General features: G+C 33.1%; 1 long non-coding RNA gene across 1 annotated transcript; it reads right to left on the reverse strand.

The window, feature by feature from the left end:
- Window positions 1–10,286: 10,286 nt before the first annotated feature.
- Window positions 10,287–14,001, reverse strand: LOC118763342. The gene is made up of 2 exons (XR_004999096.1): window positions 12,456–14,001; window positions 10,287–11,669 (listed from the first exon to the last, which is right to left on the reverse strand). It is a non-coding gene; the product is annotated as an uncharacterized LOC118763342 (long non-coding RNA).
- Window positions 14,002–14,348: the final 347 nt, after the last annotated feature.

A 14,348-nucleotide genomic window follows, 5' to 3' on the forward strand; every position in this document is an offset into this window, starting at 1 on the left:
AATGACTGGCGTAGCAGCACTATAGTCAACTGCTACAAAGGAAAACGTGAAGCTTTAGATACAAATAATTACAGAGGTATCAAGCTGTTGGATCAGGTAATGAAGATCACGGAGAGGGTCATAGCCCAACTAATTAGGAAGAGAGTCAGTTTAGATGAGATGCAGTTTGGTTTCGTGCCAGGGAAAAGCACCACAGTGTGGGGCTTTCTTGCATATATGCTATCCTTGAGGTAACCCCTCAGAAAGCAGTCCATTGAGCTTAGATCTGGTGATCCAGATGGCCAGTGGATATCACCAAATCTAGAAATGAGATGTTTGAGGAATTGTTCTCAAAGAATTGTCATTGAGAGCTGCGCTATATGACTAGGGCACCATCTTGTTGGATCCATATCTGTGTCAGGACAAGCCTTTATAAGTCAGGGAAAGGTCTTCAGCATATGGTTGTAATGCTCAGTAGTCACTGTTACAGCTGCGTCATGTTCGTCTTGTCTCATGGAAGTTCATAACAGCACACAGGATCACATTTTGGGATGTTAGCTGTAGCTTTCCAAAATGCTCTTGAAATTTTCTTCCAACTGCAATGATAGATCTTTGGCTGGTTAAGTATGCTTTCCCCATGTATGCAATTTCCTTTGGAGTTTACAGCATTATGAGGGTCACCAACTACCTGTGAAAAATAGCAAAATCATTGATAATATGTCAAACTCCTGCATATCACTTGTCAGTGATGGATGCTCAATCACTAGAGGTGCCACCAACTCATCTTCCTACCAGTGATATATAGAAAAACAGTGCCAGAACAAGTGTTGCGATTTGCCATGAGCTTGTTAAAAAATATATTTTAGCAACAGAGGCAATATTAATACTGAGCGATGATATTTAACCCCACTTAAACGTAGATTGATGAGCACCTATAGATTTGATGAAAGTTAAATTATTATATGTATGCCATATTTCCTGATACTATATATGATAGAAAACATATTCCTTGAAAGTTACTTGTCATATGATGGGTAACACTCTAGCATACATAAATGTGTGTTTATCTATCTATCTATATATATATATATATATATATATAGATATAGATAGAGGGGTGCAAATCAATAACAAGACCAAATCAAATAAAACATCGAAAGTTTAAAGAACTTTGACCAATTTTATTGACGATACATGACTTGGTGGTTAGTGTATTCAACATAAGATTACGAGTTCAATTCCCGATGGCACGTTATGTCTTTCAGCAAGACACTATTTCGGATTGCTCCAGTCCACTGAGCTGACAAGAATGAGTTGTGTCTGTGGCTTAATGGGCCAGCCTTGTCACATTCACTGAGTCACAGTGAATCTCTTTGAGAACTACATTAACCCGTTAGTGTTCAGATTATTCTGTCAAATGTGATGTTTGTTTATTTATATTGTTTTGAATTAATCATGCATTATAATGTACATTATTTACATTTGACAGATATTTGTCCTCATCTTGTTTATTGTTAACACATTTCCACTGATATACCCTCCAGCCTTCATCAGGTGTCTTGGGGAAATTTCAAACCTGGGTTCTCATTCCTAAAGTATTTTTTGATATTATTATTCAGGTCACTGCCTGGAATTGAACTTGGAATCTTGGGATTAGTAGCCTGCGCTTTTAACCACTATGCCGTATGGCATAGTGTTTAAGAGCATGGGCTACTAACCCCAAGACTCGAGTTCGATTCCAGGCAGTGACCCGAATAATAATAATAATAACAACAGCAACAACATCGAAAAATACCTTAGGAATGAGAACCCAGGTTTGAAATTTCCCCAAAACATTTGATGAAGGCTGGAGGGTATATCAGCCGAAATGTTGTGTTAACAAACAAGATGAGGACAAATATTCGTCAAATGTAAATAACGTACATAATTCCTCATCTCTTAAATATAGAACTGCATTATAATGTAGTTTAGAGATTTCAATGATGTGATTCTTTATTTTTAGAATGACATGGTAGGGTTGAAGTAAAATGCCAAATCCGGTCAATTTCAAATTTGAATGCTAAAGGGTTAAGGGTACATGTATCTGTGGAGTGCTCAGCCATTTGCATGTTAATTTCCTGAGCAGGTAGTTCTATTGATCAGATCAACTGGAATACTTGTCATAACTGACAGAGTGCCTGTCAATTAATTTTATTAGGTCAATGCTAATGAAGGAAAATAGTTATAAAGTGAAAATTATAGAATATAAATATATGGTTAGGCTTGTTGTAGGTGGCAGATTCATTCACATGGCATTGGTCAGTCAGTGCCACACGATGAGACTGAACTTGGAGCCATGTGATTACAAAATAAGCTTCTTAACCACACAGCCTTTTATCACTTATTTGTTTCAGTCATCAGGTTGTGGCCATGCTGGGGCAGTGCCTTGAGGAATTTTAGTCAAACTAATCAACCCCAGTAATTATTTTCTTTTTAAGCCTGGTACTTATCCTATTGGTCCCTTTTACTGAACTGCTAAGTTATGGGGATGTAAACACATCAACTCTTGTTAAACAGTGGTGGGGGACAAACACAGACATATAGATATGCATGCACGCACACACATATATTTGACAGGTTTCTTTCAGTTTCCATCTACCAAATCCACTCACAAGGCTTTGGTCAGTCCAAGGGTATAGTAGAAGACATTTGCTCAAGGTGCCACACCATGGAACTGAACCCTGAATCATGTGGTCAGGAACAAATACTTTGAGGCATCTTATTCTGGCATTCTATCAATTCTGTCAATCTACAGCCCTGATTTGGCTCTTTATTTTATTATGCCTCAAAGATGAAAGTAAAGTTGCCCTTGGTGAGATTTGAACTCAGTGAGCTAGAACAACAAAGTATTTTGTCCTACACTCTAATGCCTCTATCCAAACTACTGCATTGTAAAATGATGGTGGAGGCAGGGGACTTCTACTTGATTGCTCAACAAGTTAGAAATAGAAGCCAGATTTCCATCAAATTCCACATGTTACTGTTTTAAAAGGGGTACATAGACATATTTGTCCAGAGTAACATAACCCTGGGTATATAGGGTGATCACAAGTGCAACACATTTAGTTATAAATCTGTTCAATCAAGACTGGCCTAAAACTAAACAACAACTGTAATCCATGTCATAATACTCAGTTGTGATTCAGCATTCTTTTAAAGATTGATGTATCAAATGATGAGGGAGTAGTCTCCCTTCCTTAAGCCAGTTATTGAGCACTAACATTATTTGTGGAATAAAGTCTTTGATATCTTAATGTTATAATTATTTCTCACAATCTAGTGTGGTAGTTTGACAGAATCATTATAGCACCAGACAGAATAACTTGCAATATTTTTTCTGATTCTACATTCTAAGCCCAAATCCTACTGAGGTCAACTTTGCCTTTTAGGTTGATGAAATAAAGTAGCTGTCAAGTATTGGAGCCAATATAATCAACTAAACTCCCTCACTTGAAAATTGCTGGCCTTGTGCCTAAATCAGAAATCATTATTTCTTATGACAAATAGTGTACCTTGAACACCAGATCTGTGATTTTCACCAAGTTGATTGACAGTTACCTTTATAACATAAGTATTCAATCAAGACTGTCTTATGTCTCACATGTCATTATCATCATCATCATTTAACATGTCTCCTATACTGGCATATATTTGACTGTTCAACAAGATCCAATGAACCAAAGAATATGTGTCAGTGCCTTCTTTGACATGTTTTTCTATAGCTGGATGCTCTTCCTAACACCAACCACTTTCCAGTGCTTTCTTCATAGCACAAGCAGTAGTGAGGCCACCGACTAATTGCAACATAAGAACTTGACTAAGTGAGGGTCTAGTATTGAGAAAGATGGCTTAGTATCAGGTGTTAAGAGGGACAGGAACAGGTTTTGCTGTAGAGGAGATGGAAAGGGAGAAAGACATATCATAATGAAATAATTTTGAACTAAATATTCAGTCGATCCACACTCACAAACACCTTTTCTTTGTTCTAAAAATAATTTCAGAAATAATTTGTGCTTCATTAAATAAAGGGAGACAGATGTATCGTAATGAAATAATTTTGAACTGAATATTCAGTCGATCCACAATCACAAACACCCTTTCTTCATTCTAGAAATAATTTCAGAAATAATTTTTGCTTTATTGAATAAATTATTTTGTCTAGAGAACAAGATGGATTAATTTATTGACACTAGTCATGAAAATGAGAGTATAAAATAGATGTAAGAATTTTATTGAGAAGCTATTATTTGATAAGTCATCCATAACAAGTTTTTTTGTTGAGGTCTAACTTATCCTATATAATCATCATAATAATAATTTTAATGACCACTTTTCCATGCTTGTATGAATTAGACACAATTTATTGAGGCAGATTTTCTATGGTTAAATGTCATTCATATCACCAACCCTAACTTGTTTCCCTATGGCTGAATATGATTTTCATGGAAGACTGGAAAAACAAACAACACCATATGCATGATGCCAATGCTTGTTGACAGCTAAAACATCATGTCAAGACAAGGAGATACACACATGCACAGAGATACACACACAAATATTCATATATACACACATATACAATGGATTTCGTTTCAGTTTACATTTACCACATCCACTGATATTATATCCACCCCTATTGCTTCCTGGTGAGTTTAGAGTCTACCTGGCTAGTTTGTTCACCTGAGTGCTAGGTGATCAAGTGGCTGCTAACTTTCTGAAATTAGTGCCATCATCTTTATTCCTTTATGATATCTGTAACCTCCATTTACATTTAAGTAATTTATATCACAGAACTCTCTTAGCCACCATCTTTATTCCATTACAATAACTAGAACCTTCATGCACATTTGAGTAACCTAATGTTCCAATACTTCCATTAAAGCACTATCCATATTTACAAAGCCACCATTATAGGAATAGTTTGCTAGGGGATATCACTAGTTGTGGTATTTTGGCAACATAATAGCGGCAGTAATTTTCGTCTATGACTAGCTTAAATTCAGCTACATTGTCACATATTCTGACTACAGTCTATTTATTTCATTACAAACACTGCACCTCCTCCATCTACAGCAATGGTGTTACTTAACCAAAAGAACTTATAGTACTGTTTCTTGCATGTGAGGTGCTTGACTGAGGATCCTTTCCATCTTATCTCTTGTACACAGCACACATCTATACTTGCCTCTGCATCTCTACAATCTCTTCCGACTTACCTTTCATCATGCCAATTATAATAGTGGCATCCATAAAGTTCTGTTCCTGAAAGGAAGATGAGTTTCCACTCCCAGCCCCAACCCTGTGCCAACTTCTACATCTAGTCTTTTCTCACCAGAACACCAACCCACTGGAATTTTCTCCCAATTCATTTCTTTTCAGCAAGTATTGACCTGCAATAGTTTAAACCGTACATTAATGACATTGATCTAATTGGTCTCTGAAGCCCTTCTCACAGACTCGAGAAGTAAAAAAAACTCCTTTACATACACAGAGAAGCCATTTCCCATAAACAGAGATAACAACTTCATGAATTATTTCATGTTTTGGTTTTTTTTTTCTTACTTAAACTACTATTCTGTAACTCAAACTAACCCTTGCACTAACACCACATAACTTTGTAATATAATTAGTCTTAGGTAACAGACTTTCTTGATAAACAACATAATTGGAACCATGTAAGTCTCAACAAATGCTAGACTTTCCAGTCTCTAATGAAAGCTCATGGAATCCCTGTATACATAACCTAAAACTATTTCCCACAATACTAACCTTCCTCTTTAGGACTAGTAAAATCTTGTGAGGGCGCGTGGCTTAGTGGTTAGGGCATTCGGCTCATGATCGTAAGGTTGTGAGTTCGATTCCCGGCGACACGTTGTTTCACTTTATTTCACGTTGCTCCAGTCCACTCAGCTGGCAAAAATGAGTTGTACTTGTATTTCAAAGGGTCAGCCTTGTCACTCTCTGTGTCACGCTGATTATCCCCGAGAACTACGTTAAGGGTACACGTGTCTGTGGAATGCTCAGCCATTTGCACGTTAATTTCACGAGCAAGCTGTTCCGTTGATCGTATCAGCTGGGACCCTCGTCGTCGTAACCGGCAGAGTCTTTTTTTTTAAGTAAAATCTTTCAGTGCAGATCAGTCACTGACCTTCAAGAAAACCCCATAATGGTTAGTGCTTCCATAGCTAGGATATTTTTTGTAGCCATCCTAGACACCACCCCACCCCACCATATCTAAAAGAATGTCCTTTTCTGACTAATTAGCAATGAGTCACTTGCCAACATACTTCAGTCTCTCTCACTAACACACATACTGTATCCACTACTATGACTCCCTGACCTAGCTAATAACATAACAACTCCACCTGGGACCCTGAAATATCTTTTTTTTCTTTCACTCAGCCACTTCTGTTTTATGCCTACAACTAACTGCTTTGCCTGAGCCTTAGAATTTCCTTTTCACCCATTTACTTTACTGTAGATGTTAACTTTCAGATGTCCAAATTTGATTGCCAACCATTTATGGCAGAGGCCAGCATGCTAATGTATATAGTTATCTTGAAAAGAATTTCAAATAAAATGATAAATATTCTCTCAATCATAATCAGGATCATCATCAGCATTTTGCATCCATTTTCCATGCTGGCATGGGTTGGACAATTTGACAGGAGCTGGTGAGCCGGGGGACTGTGCCAAACCCCACTGTCTGCTTTGGCATGATTTCTAAGGCAGATGTCTTTCCTCATGCCAACCACTTTACAGAGTGTACTGGGTGCTTTTTATGTGGCACTAACACCAGTGAGGTCACCAAGTAATTCACAGGACAAGGCCCCTCAACTGCATTACGATAATATTCAAAGAAATTATTCCAACAAAGAAAGAAATCAAAAAAAGAAAGAGAATGACTAAAGAAAAAGGTTGAGAAGCAATGCTTTTTATTTGAGAAGCTACGACATACAGGCAAAAAGAAGCAAGGTGATATAAAACAATAATAGAATTAAAAGAAGCAATTAAAATATTCTATAGTGTGTTGATCTAATTACACAATTAGATGAAAACAAAATGAGGAATTGTGCTTACAAGAAATATGAAGACCAATTAGACAAAAGAACCAAATTGCCGAGCTAAACATTGTACACAGTTTAGTGAAAAAAATGGTTGAATATTGTCTTAGGAGGTTTTTATATTTTAGTTTTATTAATTATTTAATTACATAATTGTTTTTATGTATTTAAATTCTGGAGAATGAATTAATGGTTACAAATTTGTTAATTGCTTAAAATATTTATGCCTGATTTTTGGTGTTATTTAATTACATGTCAAATTTAGGGGACAGAGTTAGAAGATCAAAATCACTTTTAAATAATTGAAATTATTTGTTAAATATTTATATGCAGAAAAAAAATTTATATTTGCAAATTTACAATTTTCATGTTTCTTGCTATGAAATTATTTTTGTTTAGATCAAATTGAAAAAAATCAATTATTATAATAATATTCCATGAAGCTCACATTTCATAATTTCTCTGTATACATCAGATATCTTTATATATATTAATCATTTGTGTTCTGGTACCATAATAGACATACATATATTCATGTTGTTAGTATTGAACTGATAATAAATCTTTATTAGTAACTCAAGATACCATATGCATTCCGTCAGAATGGCAGAATAGATATAAATATTGAACCATGGAATCGGTTACAGAGGGATGTGTGTGTTGATTTCCACCCAAAGATATGAATGTATGAATGTATGGTAAAATATAAACACTGAAGATAACTAGAGATAACACCAAGTGAGATGTAATGTAAATAAAAAAATTAAAAAAACACAAGGAAAGGTAAACTATTTTCTCAGTGCATATTACTACTATTGCTACTAATGATTCTACTACTACTACTACTACTACTACTACTACTACTAACTCATCTCAAAAAGTCAGAAATAAGAATGATTTACAACATTTTAAAGTATTTCTGATACTTTTGCTTATATAAAACTTTTACTATTTTAGGAATTTTTATAACAGATTGTCATTTTATTTTAGATTTCTAAATAGTTTTGAAAGTCATCTACTTTTCTAGCAGCTCTCTTAATAATGTTGTCTTTCTATATTGTTGACTCAGTAATAAATTGTTAAGGCTTTAATCTCATTTCATCAGTTTATTGTAGTGTTGTTGTTGTTACTGTTGTGATCGTAGTGGTACAATCAGTGAATGACAAAGGAGGGAAGAATCTATGAATCTATAAAGATAATTTACTAGAAAACCTCACACATGATTTAGCTAGAAAAATGTCTTATCAGTAGAAGTTTCAATCTTGTTAGCTTGGAGGTTTGACTTTCTTTTGAAAACAAGTGACAATACATATTGAACTGACAATAGGTTCCACCACATCCTAATCCAACAAACTATATGATACTCTTGTTTTTCTGTTCAATATAATAAAGTATTATTTCACTTTTGTATTTGTTTTGCAAAGATTCTTGGTGTGTAAACATGTTGAAGCATATACTATTGTATTTTGGAAAGGTCATTTTACCAATAAGAAACATGCACTGGTTCTATTTCACTTCTTTTTATTATTATCATAATTATTAGTCAACTATTTAACCAAATAATTAATCATTTGATCAGCTGGTTGGTTAGAGTTGTTTCATTGTCAATTGTGACTTCAATCAGTAACATGCCCCCAGTTAAATTAAATGTTTATCTTCATAGAATAAATAGCAAGATAACAAACGATTGTGACTATTTTAACTGCTTCTCAAGAAATGTTTTATAACAGCCGATATATAAAATGTGTGGAATGACATAGCTTATGTTGTGAGACATTGGTTCTGCAAGACACATAGCACCATATTGTGAAGTGAAACTTGGACAAGACACAAGAATTTTATAGCAAGGTAGAAAATAAAAGGAGCAAATTTCTAAATAACTACAATATCTAGACACCTAAGAGTTTAAAACTTATTTATTTGTAATAATACATCACCTTCCACAACACAGTTGATATAAAATAATTAAATACACAGTATTGGAGCAGTCAGTTTGGCTGAAATAGTTTGAACCAGTTGCTAACACATTTTTGCCTCAGATCAAATCTGTGATTTATCTACAGTTGAACTAAATTAATGAATCTGGTGTAATTCAAAGGAAATTATTGATGAAATTGAAATTCATGCATCCCAGAAATAACTGCATTCAGAAACCATAAAAAAAAAAAAGAAAAAAAGGAAAAAAAACTTTTATATTTAATGAAATCAAGTGTATCAGGACTGTTTTAAATATAGTTTTTTTCTTTGTAGTTTTTTTTTAAGAATATATTTTGGTACCGGTTCATGCAAAGAAAAGATAAATTAAATGTAAGTTTTTAAAAAAAAACTTTAAAGTTCAGATAATATAAAGTTTCATTGTCCATTTTGTTTTGTTTTTCTTATATCAACAAACTGTCCCCCACCTTGTTCTGCACTACCTAATTCAACATCCCTTTATTTTAGTTACAATCTCTCAAAGTCCTGACTAGAATGTTTAAGAACACTAACTCTAACTGGATTATTTGGTGGATATGAGATATACAGTTGCTGCAGTAACAATAGTTAATTAATCATATTATAGTTTTGATTACTATACTCGTTGACTTTTATGTTGTTATGCTATCATTTGTATGTTTGTTGTGTTTGAATATTCTGATATGAGTTTGTTTTAAGTTTATAAACAACAATGGTGACAATAATGGGAAAATAAAATATACAATGAGACAAAATATCTAAAAGAAAATAAATAAAAGGCTTTAATCAGTTATTTAATGAATGAATATACTAATGGGTTATGAAGGTGTGTAGCTCAGTGGTTAGGGTATTTGGCTCACGATTGTAAGGTCATATGTTGGATTTTTGATGGCATGTTGTGTCCTTCAGCAAGATACTTTATTTCACATTACTCCAGCCCACTCAGCTGGCAAAAATGAGTTGTATTTGTAATTCAAAGGGCCAGCCTTGTTACATTAAGTGTCATGCCATATCTCCAAAAACTATGTTAAGGGTATGCATATCTGTGGAGTGCCCAGCCAGTTGCATGTTAATTTCACTAACAGGCTGTTCCATTGATTGAATTGCTCTTAATAGAGCATAACCAACAAAGTACCAGTTAGCTATACTAATGGGATAATAATATTGGCAGAAGACCTCGAATTTGGGGGAGGGTATAGTTGATTATATTAACCACGGTCTTGTATTGGTATTTTATGACTCAACCCAGAAATGACGAAAAGTAAAATGACCCCAGCAGAACTCAGAACATCAAGAGTCCTAACTAAATATTGTAAGGTATTTGTGTTTGACACTAATAATTCTACCAACCGTAATGGATTTGCCAGTGAAGGTTAGCAGTCAATGGATCATTTGTTGTGCTTTGGGCAAAACCATTGAAATCTTGAACTTTACAGGAATGAGCAAAGAAGAGCCATCAAGAGCAACATAGAGATAGCTGAGAAAAGCTCGGGATGGCTCTGGGGTTCTGGTTTAAAAAGATGGTCAGTGAGGTCAAGGATTGCTGCTTGGACACAAGCCTAGTCTTGATCAATATAGGCCAGATTGACTGGATGAAGATGTATTTTTTTTACCCAAAACAGCCAGTGATTCCAGGATACAACACTGATGAAGGATCCAAGAATTGCATCTGTAGATGTATGTTGAACTATAAAGAACAATATACTGAGATGTGGATGTTTATGTTATTATTAGGTGTAATTAGTTATATTGAAAAGATATTTGCTGAATTCTTCATTTCCAAGCCATTACACTCATCCAGGCAACTTGATATAACTTGATCAAGCTTAGGGTTGCATCTGAGAAGCATTCTACTGACCCCACCAATCACCTCTTTCCAGCCAAACTCATCTGGATGCTTTTTCAGCAGCCTCTACATTGTTCTTGATGACTCTTCTGCCAGCCCTTGAAATTCCCAGAGTTCCATAGGCCTTACTCAGAGTTCCATAGACCTTACCTGAAAACCCTCAATGATCAATCTCAGCCGATAAAGCCATTAAAGATGGCAGCTTGCCAGTCATTGGTGTCATTGGCTTTACTAAATCTCTAAAATGAAATTTTAAATTGACATTTATAAAGGTAAAAGGATGTTAATTTGATAAAGAAAAATTCGGATATGAGAAATACGATTCATTGAAATAGAGCAGACAAGTAAATGGTATTAAATAGTATTTAAAAAAGAAACTATTAAAATAAAACTGTAATGAATATGTATTTCAAAGATTGTTTGATTTATACATAATAGATGTGTATTATTGTTACCATTGTTTCTTTAGGTCTGTGATAGTTTCACTGCAACCATATTTATAATTTTATAATGATAATTACTTTGTTAAATAATGTAAATTTTCTAATAATTTTATTTCGATTATGTATGTCTAAAATTATTATTTAGCAGAATAATTTTAATTTACTAATGTAATAAATTTAATTTGATTGTAAACATAACCAGTTTTGATATTAAATTTAATATTTATTTAATGATATAATTTGTGTCAAGTAGGACTTTAGTTTGAATGATAGAAACTATGCAGAAGCCTGTTTAAAATATATATGTGTATGCAAATATGTGTAGTACATACACACACACATACACTTTATTAATAAAGCTGCAAAGACATCACAAAACTGTTACTCAGAGTTTCACATTCCCATTCGTCAGACAGTTTTGGTTGAAAATAAAGCATATTACTCTACCTCCAGTATTCAAGAACTATTTTTTCCACCTTGTTTCACATTTATGTGCTTACTCTGGTGTATATGTATGTATGTATGTATATACCCTCTTTCAAAAAACTTCCACACAGCTTCCATCTACCAAATTCCAGTCACAAGATATTGATCAACCCAAGAATATAACAGAAGACACTTGGTCATGGTAGCATGCTACCCTAACTCAAATAACCAATCAAATACTTAGTATTTGAGATTAACCAATCAAATATTTAGCATCAACCTAAAGATGCACTCCATCATATGAATAAGCAGATTGATTTTGACAGAAGTAGTGTTATAACTATAGATATTTACCGGCTATATATATATAGCTGTCATGTTGTAAAATATCAGAATTAAAAGTTGGTAAAGATGATGTTTCATCTAAAATGATGAGACATTGAAACACTGCTAGACATGGGCTTTTTCACCAAATTTTTGCCTCTAATTCTATTTCTTTATGCAACATAAACTAAATATAATTTATAATAAATTATCCTACAGAGTGCGGCAGAAAACCTCCCTCATTATGTATGACCATTGATGTGGACATACTGAAGTTAGACAGATAGTAACTGTCTTCAAATAGCTAAGGTTTTACCATTTCTTTTTTCAATTGCCACCATGATTTCAAAAGATGCACATTGGGCATTTGTGAGATCACACTACATACATAGTGCAGGAGCAAAAAACTTTCATATTTTACATGGCTGTTGGTGTGGCACTATTAAAGTTGGGTATCTTCATATAACTAATGTTGCCATCATAGTCTGAACCAATGAACACTGTGTGCTTGCTGTTAAACATTTGTCAACCAATAAAATGTGATAAGTTGCATTTTTTTTCTTATTTTTTGCTGCAACCTGTATATTCAGCTGATTAGTTAGACATAATAATATGATATATGCAGCCCAGTTGTACAATATAGTATCAAACTTAGTTTTCTCCTTAGTATGTATTTATTCATTATTAAACAATACAAGGTTTATATATATCTTTTAATGTGTTAATTTAATAAACTCAAATAAACTGTAACATTTACAATTCATTGAAAATCTCCAATAGCTTCTAAGCTTAAAACATACATATTATGAAGTTTGCATCCAGCCTTCATTTTCTTTTTCCATCCAAGGGTTTTTTTAACTTGATCTTCTACACTATTTTTTATAGATTTATCTACTTCAAGTTCCATTATTTAAAACAATCTATTTTAGAGATCTTGGTGTGTTTTAATTCTTATGGTATAACCAACATACAATTCTTGCTGGTAAGAACAAAACTTCTAAAACAGAAGGACAAATTTTAAAGGATTGCTTTGGTATAGTAGTTAGAACATCTGTCATATTAACAGAAGATAGAGGTTCTTGTTTCATGGGCACCCTTTGACTTTTTCTTTCTAAAGGGTTTTTAAACTTAATATTCTAGACACTATTATCTATAGCTGCATTTATCCACTGTTAAAATTAATTAGTGCCATATACATACTGTGGATTCAAAAAATAAATGTTTAAAAACATTTCTTTTAAGTTTTTAGTGGTTAATTACTTAATTGTCTTTCCCCATTAAAGTTGTATATTTATTTATTTATTTATTTACCTAATACAAACCTGAACTAAAAATTTATAATTTTTAAGTCAAAATATTTGACAACTCTTAAAAATGAGAGAAAATGCACATGAAACTTTATACAAAATATGCTTGTTTTCACAGAATATTATCACTGTTTTTGGTTTGCTTTTATTATTTTTTTTAATAATTTTGTAGAATGCAGCAGATATCACAGTTATTTAAAAATTGCCATTAAAAAAAAGAAACTGTTCCTAAGCTGCAAGTCTTTTACTGCAGACAATATAAGGAAGATAGTTTTTTTTAAAAAAAAAAAAAGAATTTTATTTAACTTGTAAAAATTTTTTTTAAATGAACAAAACACAAAAAATTGTAAAAATGAAAGAGAATAGAAATAAAATAAAACACAGAAAAATAAATTGTAGAAAAATACTTCAATAATTATAATAGGGTTTTTTTAAGGTTTAAAGTGAAATTGGTTAGCATTTGGTGAGTGTTTGACGCATTAATAAAGTCATGTACAATACATATACACATAAAATACATATGCACCAACACTTATATATGCATTGTATATGCTAAACATTACATACATATGTATGTGTATATCTGTATAGATGCATACATGTATATATATATATATATATATATATATATATATATATATATATGTTGCTACAAACAATGGGTTTATTTCTGGTCTATTTTTTAATGGTTATTTTTTGTAGGTCTTTACTTTTTACGAAAGAATTGAAACTACAAAATTATGAGTTCTCACAACTTGCCATTCCTCCAAACAATTTAAACAATATTGTATCCCACTCTGTAGCTCTTTGTCATCATCTTACGCATACAGTTCCCTCAGGAAGGAATGCTATCATGAACAATTCTGAAGACTTGGTGAATTGTAAAGTTTTGATAAATCTAACCTTCAATTTATTCTAGATCTTTTGATTAGATTTAAAACATGAATAAAACCAGGTTAGGAAAGAA

Source organism: Octopus sinensis, linkage group LG5 (genome assembly GCF_006345805.1).
Source record: "Octopus sinensis linkage group LG5, ASM634580v1, whole genome shotgun sequence".
Lineage (NCBI taxonomy): Eukaryota > Metazoa > Mollusca > Cephalopoda > Octopoda > Octopodidae > Octopus > Octopus sinensis.